The following is an 8,659-nucleotide window of genomic DNA, read 5'->3' as shown; positions in this document are numbered from 1 at the left end:
GCATATTCACTTGGTTTAAAGTGCTACTGCAGATATCTTTCTTACAAGTCCACGTCCTCCAGATTTCGGAATGTTTGCTCACTTCAATCCTTAAAGTTCTTTCCTATGTCTAAAGTAAAGCTGGTGAAGAAGGAAATGGTCTAACATTTGAGTAACATGGAGTGAGGGTGTTTAAGAGTTTGGTCCTTTGATGTTCGAATAAATGAATTGTTTTGCTCTGCGATGAAGTGACAAAGTGAGAAATCAATTGTGTGTGACTTACTGGGAATGGGGGACTGTAAAAATGCCTCCATGTGTTGACTTCTGATTCTTTCCATATTCTCATTGCCAATAAATCTCAGGCATGCACATGTACAAACTCAGAACTTTATTAAAGCTTTTTATAGTCAATGAAAGTGACTCATTCACCCTCCATAAACCAGCATCTGTCCTGCATGACAGTCGATACATGACGTTCAAATGCTGCCAACATCCTCCATCATCTGCTCTCACTCTGCTCTTGCATTGTGTCAAATTGTGACTGCATGATGGCATAATCAAACATTTAAAAATAGCTCCAGAGTTAAGAGGAAACCGCTAAAAATGCATACACACTTAGCACAGTGTGTGTTCCTCTCTTTCCCATCGTTTAATCTGCAGGAACTTCAGAGGCAGAGAGAAACCACAAGCGCCACAGAGCTGTCAGAGAGCTGGAACTCATGTCCAACGTTCAACCATCAGAGCTCTGCTGGGAGACTGAATGGGGTGACGGAGGACAGGAAGCTGAGGTGCTAAATGGTTAGTCATAGTTCTTTGTTTCTGCCTACCCAGGTGGTAAGCAGACATATTGTACTTTAAAGGAGAACAAGGCCTTTTCTGCTACATTTTATCATGTGTTTAGCCATTTGGGACATGTTCTGGCAGTGGGGGGGGGGGACTGAGACTCAACAGAATGTAGAGTGTTGGATATGCATGAGCGTGACAAACAAGTAACACGTTTTTTTCACATGCAGAGAAGCTCTTGTTGTGGCCTCTAACACCAGAATACAAGAGTTTGGTTTCTTTGTTCATTTCTCTTGAAAAAGGATATGATATTGGCTGCTATTTATGTTTATTCAAGTTTTTAGCCTTACAATCAACTTCTTATATATTGAATATTTATTTGTGTTCTTGTTTATAAGCGCATTGTTGCTGTTTGCCAGGAGGCTAAAAGCCTGCCTCAGCTCTACCTCTGCTTGTGTCTAAGATTATTCGAAGTTAGATTGAGTCTGTAATTCCAACATGGCACCCGCCATGACTGGGCTTCAAAAACCTATAGTCAGAATCTGATGCGTGATATCACAGAGACTACGCCTATGTTTCATTAAGTTCAGATCAAAACACATTTTTTATAAAACTTTAGACACCAAAGATGCATTTCAAGCTGCATGTTAGACATTTTAAATTACGAAGGATTGAATTTTATTTACAGTATGTTAACAGGATTTAAAAGAGAAATCGGCATTGAAACTAAATGCACACTTTGTCTGCAGGGGGGGCACCAATAGAGATGTAACCTAAATGTTTCGCACAGGAGCTTTACGTGCGTTTTAGAAACTCATGGATGTATTTTTGTGTAATTTTTCAACCTGAATGTTCTTGTTTTTAATGAAAGATATGGTGTATTGACTGTGACAGTTAATGCAGCTACTAAAGTAATGCCGTCCCTTATTAATGCGTAGTTCAAATTATAGGAATATTTACACATTTTTTTCCTAAATTTGAAAATTTTCATTTGAGAGTGGCCCATTTTGAGTAAATGTTTCCTTTAGGGCATTTCATTCAAACGAAAAAAGTCCAGGGAGTGATTTTAGGGGTTTGCCGACCTTTTTGAACCCTCTACTCACTCCTCATTCTTCCTGTACTCTCTCACTCATTCTCTTCAAGTTACTTTTCCCCTTTCATTTTCACTTTCAAAAGGATACTGTTTCATCCTTGTCAAATAGTTCTCCTTCTCCTTCTTCATAAACCTAAAACAGGTCACTGCCTCAATCAAAAACCTTAGCATCTGTTGATGAACACATTCATGAGGATCCCCTCAGTATCAAAAATCTAAGATCAGCTAATACATGCTTTTCCTACAATTCTCTTATCTGATTGAACCCTGGCCTTAAAGAAATACATCTTAAGCAAAATACACTTGGATACATCAGCTCTGACTTGGCTACTTGTTATATATTTCCCCTCTGTTTTTCTGCCCTCAGGGATCCGGAGGGAAAGTCCAACCGGTGGACCCAGACTCTGGGGTCAGATTCAGCTCCTCCTCTGCCTCAGGCCAAAAACACGACCTGTGACACCAGAGCTCTTCTTCTGAACTCGACTCATTGTAGTGTTAGCTAATGAGATATCACCTGCTGGGTCACCATAAACAGTTAAATCTCCTTAGTGATAGCCTCAGCTGGGATCATTTTGCAAAATTGTGACTCTTGAAGATTCAGAGACATTACAAAGCATAACAAAACACAATGCACATAGTGTAAAGCTATGGAATAAACCTCAAGCTCAGTGGCTACAGCAGTCCTTTTAGTCCCATTGAGACCACCCATGCAGCAAAATATGGAACTCAAAGTCACTTACATGTAATACAGCAGACAATGTCATAAAGTCTGCCTTCCTCTGAAATAAGTTCCCATTGTATGACTGCTGCTGGTCAAACTTCAAATCTGGTTTGTCAGAACAAACTACGTGCCTTAAACCCATCAAAAATGCTCCTTTGTGACCACATGAGGAAAACGTGTAACTATGATATGCATGTTTGCAAGCACGCATGCATGCACATGCAAACGCATATCTTCATATATTTACTGCATAAAGAACAAGAAAGGCTCGGAGGAAGAGTGCTCCAGGCCGCAAACCAGCACATCTCCCTAAATCTGCACTTGTTGTGTCATTGTTTGACAAATTGTTCCACCTATAGTAAACATAGCTCTCAGCAGTCAGGCTCCAAAGTGGGTCTTCACACACTACATGGCATCTTACATCGCATGTTGGACTTTTGTGAAATGGGTTTCTGTAATCGTCTCTCTCTGTAACGTGGTCTCAATTCATGTTTTTTCTTCCCAGAACACACATGACAATAAACACAGAGTTACAGTAAAGACTACAGTCTTAGTTCATATAATTTTACCCATGATAATGAGGCACATTTCCATCGCCACACACACCATCTGTGAATCTCTGATGAGTGTCTTCTGGGAGAGTATCGAATGCTTTAAACTGACAGCATGGGCATCATTATGTCATGTAAACAGGCCTGGCATCAAAGGATCCAACATCACGCACCCTTGTGGTTGAGCCAGGATGAGACTAAGACTGTGACTGGGCTCCTTCTCTACTCTTTTTCTGTGTCGGCCACACTGAAATATTTTCCATTGTGTCTTAAAGCAAAGCCAGCAATGTCAGAACTCATCCTCTGAGTGCTGATCACAACTCTTCTTAAGTGGGTTCCAACATTTCAGAACCACATTGAAGAAAGTCGCTCAATTTATTTCATGTTATTTATTCATTCATTCAATTAATTATCTGTGTTTATGCTGTGTCATACTCTATATTCCTCACTACTTCAAAGACACTGAAAACAGAGGAGGCAGATGTGCCTGCACAACTATCATCATAGTTCAGCTGAAACAAATTAACAGAGTGGCATGACTAATTTTTGTGTTCTGATGAGGATCAAAGTATTTTTATTCTTTCAATGAGTAAATAAATGCAGTTTTTTGTCTCTATTCAGTTCATCACAAAAACATCTTACAGTTTTAAAGTAAGACACTTAAGTAAGACTGACTTTAATTGACATTCCAGTGAGATGGGTCAGACTTCAGTTAGTCTACCACAATTGGAATCAGAGTTTTTCCAAGTAGGTTAAACATTCAATGAATTAATTTGGGTGTTTTGATGCAAGGCAATGAGCATAGAAATAAAAAAGAACAGACAAGTAAACAATAGAACACATACTGTTTAAGTAACTTCCATAAAACAGAGAGAATACTACAGAAAATATGCACAAAAATGTCATTTTAAAGATTGTTCCACCAGTACTCAAACTTAAAAACACAGACCTACAAGCTACCGAGGAGTCATGAAACAGCCTGAAATTAATACTGATACCTCTATACAACATTCAAAAACAAACAACCATCAACAACAAGACTTATTATTTCTAAATAGTTTTTAAACGTCTGAAACTGATCGCTGGAGGTAGGTGTCAGAGGAAGTGACGCTGCATAAAGATACTTTTTCTGCCTTTTTTCATGACAAAGATGCAGCAACAGTGATGCATTTGACTGCAGGATGAGCATTTAGTAAAAATCACTTCTTACACATGTGTAGAACAAGATCAGTAAAGAGTTAAGATGTACTGTACTGTACTGTTATGCCCACAGAGGGCACCAAATAAATATACAGTATATGATCGTTTTTGCACAAATTTCCATAGACTAGATACTTATGAAAATGTGGTGCTGATGTGCTAAAGATTGAGTAATTTGCTCTTTATAAAATTAAAGTGTTACTTTAAAAGATGCTTCACATCTCTCATTGCAGCACAGGCAGCTGGCTGCTCTTCCCAAATAATGCTTTAAAATAACATACAAGCTAACCAAAGACTCAAATAGCGCCTTTATTCTAATAAAATAACAATTTCCTTTTTTTTTTTACCTACAACTTTATTCTAGTAATATTCTAAAAATCTATTTTTTTCTCCTTATCTTGGCTCTTAGCCTCCCTTGTAGTATCACATGTATAGTAGTAATAAAAACAATGATTGATTTCAGTTCATTGGTTGAAGTTACTAAATTGAAGTTTAGTTTAAACCTAGAATAACACTTTTCTAGTTCAGGTTTATGCACACATTGCTCTCCTTGTGTTGAAAACCCCTTGTCATTATAACTGCTGAGTGTTTTCATGGTGACACATGGTTAACAAACTGAAAAGTTCTCCAAAAAGAGAAAAGCCAAAGGAACTGTTGGCAAGCCATAGAGCCAGGAGGAATGATCATCTAACTAAGTGTTTACTTTCACTTCTATGCTTCAACTTAGCGTAAACACACACCATGCTGCCAGGATTTAACAATGCCCAGGGACTTTTATAAAGACCTACACTTTCATGTGGAGCTTGGAAAATGTAGAAAGACTGGAACCTGGAGTTAATATACACAACAGGTGAATGGACAGCTAAATATAAACACAAATCTTTGAGTGGAAGAAAATGAACAGACACACCAACAAGTATCTGAGTTCAAACGTAGTGTGACACACACTCTCAGAGGGGGAGGAATAGAAATGGATTCTTTTGATGTTCTTCAATGAAAATTACTGCAGGGAAAGATGAAAAACGTCTTTGATTGCTGCTTGAGCGCAGCATTATTTCTGTTACTGACTGTGATCCCTCTGAGTGCTAGTGTGACTGGGTTTGACTGCGGGCCTCACACACTCTCCTCACACTGCGTACTCTAACAGGCTGTGCAGCCTCAGGGCATGCTCTAGTCTGCAGGTGAGGGCCAGATGGATCTGAGCAATTCTGTCTCTCTCCGTCTCTGTCTCTGAGCATGATTACAGTCACCACATATTGGCCCGGTGGAGACAAAACAAAGCGAGTGACGGTACTGTAGGCTAGGGATTGAACAGCTTAATACAGTTTGCATTGCTGTTCTCCACTTGAGTGCGAATATGTGCTCACACAGCCTCACACAAACAAACTGAGCAGTATGCAAACATCGGAACATGTTATGAACATTTTATGGCTGGTGCTGGGAAAAAGGAACAGGGCAATCTCAATTATTTAGTACTCCAGGATTTATTTTAGTGGTTTCAATCATAACAAATCATCTATGGATATATAAGAAATCAAGATCTAACCTCCAGGCTGTAGGACGTGCATCATGCACCCAAAAAAATGAACGTCAACGAGCCCTTTCTAATAGAAAACAAGAGTGTCCACATGTAACTTAGATGAAAAAAATCTTCAAAGAGTTCTGGAACATGTTACTAAAACCACATGAGCCAAGTGATCAATTTAAGAAAAAGGACTACCAAAATGCATTCATAAGGACAACAGTCTGGAAACCTTTCAATGCAAATTAATGGAAAATGTGCATTTGTCTTAGTAGAATAAATACTGTAAATTGATGCACACCATCACAAAAACACACAAAGAAAATATATTAACCAAAACATATGCCTGAACCATGACTGTGCTCCAAAACAGCCTTTAAATGTGAAATGGTTTTTTGGTGAGTGTGTGAATCAATGGATTAAGCAGATACCATTGCCAGTTAGCCCGCTAAAAATCCACTAATGTGAAAATTATCATTTCACAACCACAAATAAAAAGCAGCAGAGAGAGTAATTGTAACTTCACTCAGTTGCACAACACAGCAGATGTCTGTTTCAATATAGGGGTGTTGCGGAGCATCTGATTTTCTAACTGGTTGAACTGAAATTTCAATACAGGCTCGCTGACTAGTGTAAATGTAAGAAAACACTCAGAAAACAGTCAAGTGGGGCGCAGGTGGCCTAGCGGTCTAAGCTCCCCAGATGCTACAGTCCTCGTCACAGAGGTCGCCGGTTCGACTCCCGTCTGGTCGACCATTCACTGCATGTCCTCCCCCAATCTCTACCCCCAACATTTACTGTCTCTCTCCAGCTATCCTGTCTAATTAAAAGGCGGGGGGAAAAAAGAAGAAAATTGTCAAAATTGAGCACAATTTGTTTAACCTGGCTAAACATGAGGTCATAGAGTCTGCGCTGGTTTGCTGAGTGTGACTAACATTAGCAGAGCTAGGACCATTAGCCTTCAGTCCTCCTCACAGGTAAACATCCACATGTCTGTGCTCATCACACATTGCCATGGTGGATTGGTTATATGCCAGTTTAACCAGTCACAGCCTACATATAACTTTATCCAAATTTTCCAAATCAAAATACAGTCAAACCACAGCATGCTAAAAGATGCTTATCTGCGTTTGTTTACATCTGTGTGGTAGAGCATTATAGCAGTATGTCAGCACCCATAGGAAAAGAAATTTAGAGAGGAGATCTCAAAAGTGTTTCATTTATGTCTCCTAGACAGCAATGAGATCTGTTTGAAAGCAAAATGAGACTATAGCTTATGTCTCCTGTTTCTCATTCTTGCCTCCAGAAAAAAAAGTTGCAAAAAAGTCTCAGCTTAGTCTCCCTTTCAGTTCAAAAGGAGATCTCGTCAAAATCTGAAATGATTCTCAGGTATTTCTCAAGTGTTGTGACTCCTTTTGATCTCAGGTGGAGAAATCAGGGAACTCTCTCAATTGTCTCAATCTAACCTCATCCATTTGTTTTTGTCAGACTCAGTTTTTATGTCTCAAGCTGAGCTCAGATGGAGCAAAGAAAGAGCCTGAGCTCATCTTTTCATGAACATTTATAGTGCCCTGCAAAATTAAGATTTCAATGTAATCGTCCACAAACTTACAATTCTCATTAAAACATTTGAACCACTTGCAAGATCAGCTATTTAGATGTCAAATGATCTCTTCTTTGACTTCACAATATGGTCCTTCCTTTACAAGTCTGTTTGGAACAAAACAACTTCACAAAGATTTAGTGTCTTTGAGAGAAATTGCAAAAGATAGAGATTTCATACCAGGTATGACAGATGATTTATTTAAAATATGGGCCGCAAAAGGGCTGACAAGATTTAGCCAGATTATTGCAATTAAAGGGGTGGATTAATTTGGGCGCTGGTGGCCTAGTGGTCTAAGCACCCCACATACAGAGGCTACAGTCCTCGTCACAGAGGTCGCCGGTTCAATTCCCGGCTGGTCAACCATTTCCTGCATGTCTTCCCCGCTCACTACTCCCCACATTTCCTGTCTCTCTTCAGCTGTCCTGTCAAATAAAGGCCAAAAAATTATTTTCAAAAAGAGAGGAAAATTAGCCATTAATGAGATCTCTCATTTAGGTCTCAAGTAAGACTCATGTCATGGTCTCAACTATTTCTCCTAATGAATTTTAGGAGAAACTAATGAGAAACCAATGAGAACTATTTGAAACTTGAATGAGGCTGAAGTGAGAATCTCAATTTTGTCTCCGGAGACTTAGAAGAGAAAGCCTTGAGCAGTAAAACTTTCCTCTGGGCAACCATTAACCAAAGCTACAGCCCCAGCTAGAGGGAGGTAGCTGCTCTTTAGCTCTAACACAACATATGACCGGCATTTCCGGCCTAAAGTGATCAAAATAATGACGACTCATCAAACCAATAAGTAACTCTGGTGCTAACTAGCAAGAGTGATGACATTTAATGGTTTAATCAACTAAATGCACAAGTCTCTAGTTCAGTAGACCCCTTGACCCTGTGCTGTGTGAAGCATGATGAACGAGAGGCTTGATTGTCTGTGTATGCTGCCATCTGTTACCTGAACAGGAACAGAATAAGTACAGCTAATTAAACAGTGGGCTAATAGTGGGCTATTAGCATGTAAAAGTTACTATAACCACTCCCTCGAGTTAAGTCAACAGTCTCCCCTCAACAACAGTTACATTTATGACTGCATTTTGAGTACAAACAGATACAGACATGAATACACAGCATTTGTACACATTGGTGTGACTCACCTCAGGCATGTCTGTCATTTACTGGCAAGGCTGCCAATCGAGGAGGAGGCACTATG

At 39.4% G+C, this 8,659-nt stretch overlaps 1 long non-coding RNA gene across 1 annotated transcript; it reads left to right on the top strand.

The window, feature by feature from the left end:
• The first annotated feature begins 593 nt into the window (after nt 1–593).
• Nucleotides 594–3,116, top strand: LOC117819144. Its single transcript, XR_004632467.1, has 2 exons — nt 594–777; nt 2,223–3,116. It is a non-coding gene; the product is annotated as an uncharacterized LOC117819144 (long non-coding RNA).
• Nucleotides 3,117–8,659: the final 5,543 nt, after the last annotated feature.

This window comes from Notolabrus celidotus, chromosome 1 (genome assembly GCF_009762535.1).
Source record: "Notolabrus celidotus isolate fNotCel1 chromosome 1, fNotCel1.pri, whole genome shotgun sequence".
In the NCBI taxonomy this organism is placed as follows: domain Eukaryota; kingdom Metazoa; phylum Chordata; class Actinopteri; order Labriformes; family Labridae; genus Notolabrus; species Notolabrus celidotus.
The sequence above is the reverse complement of the archived record's forward strand: the minus strand, read 5'-3'. Positions and strand labels throughout refer to the sequence as shown.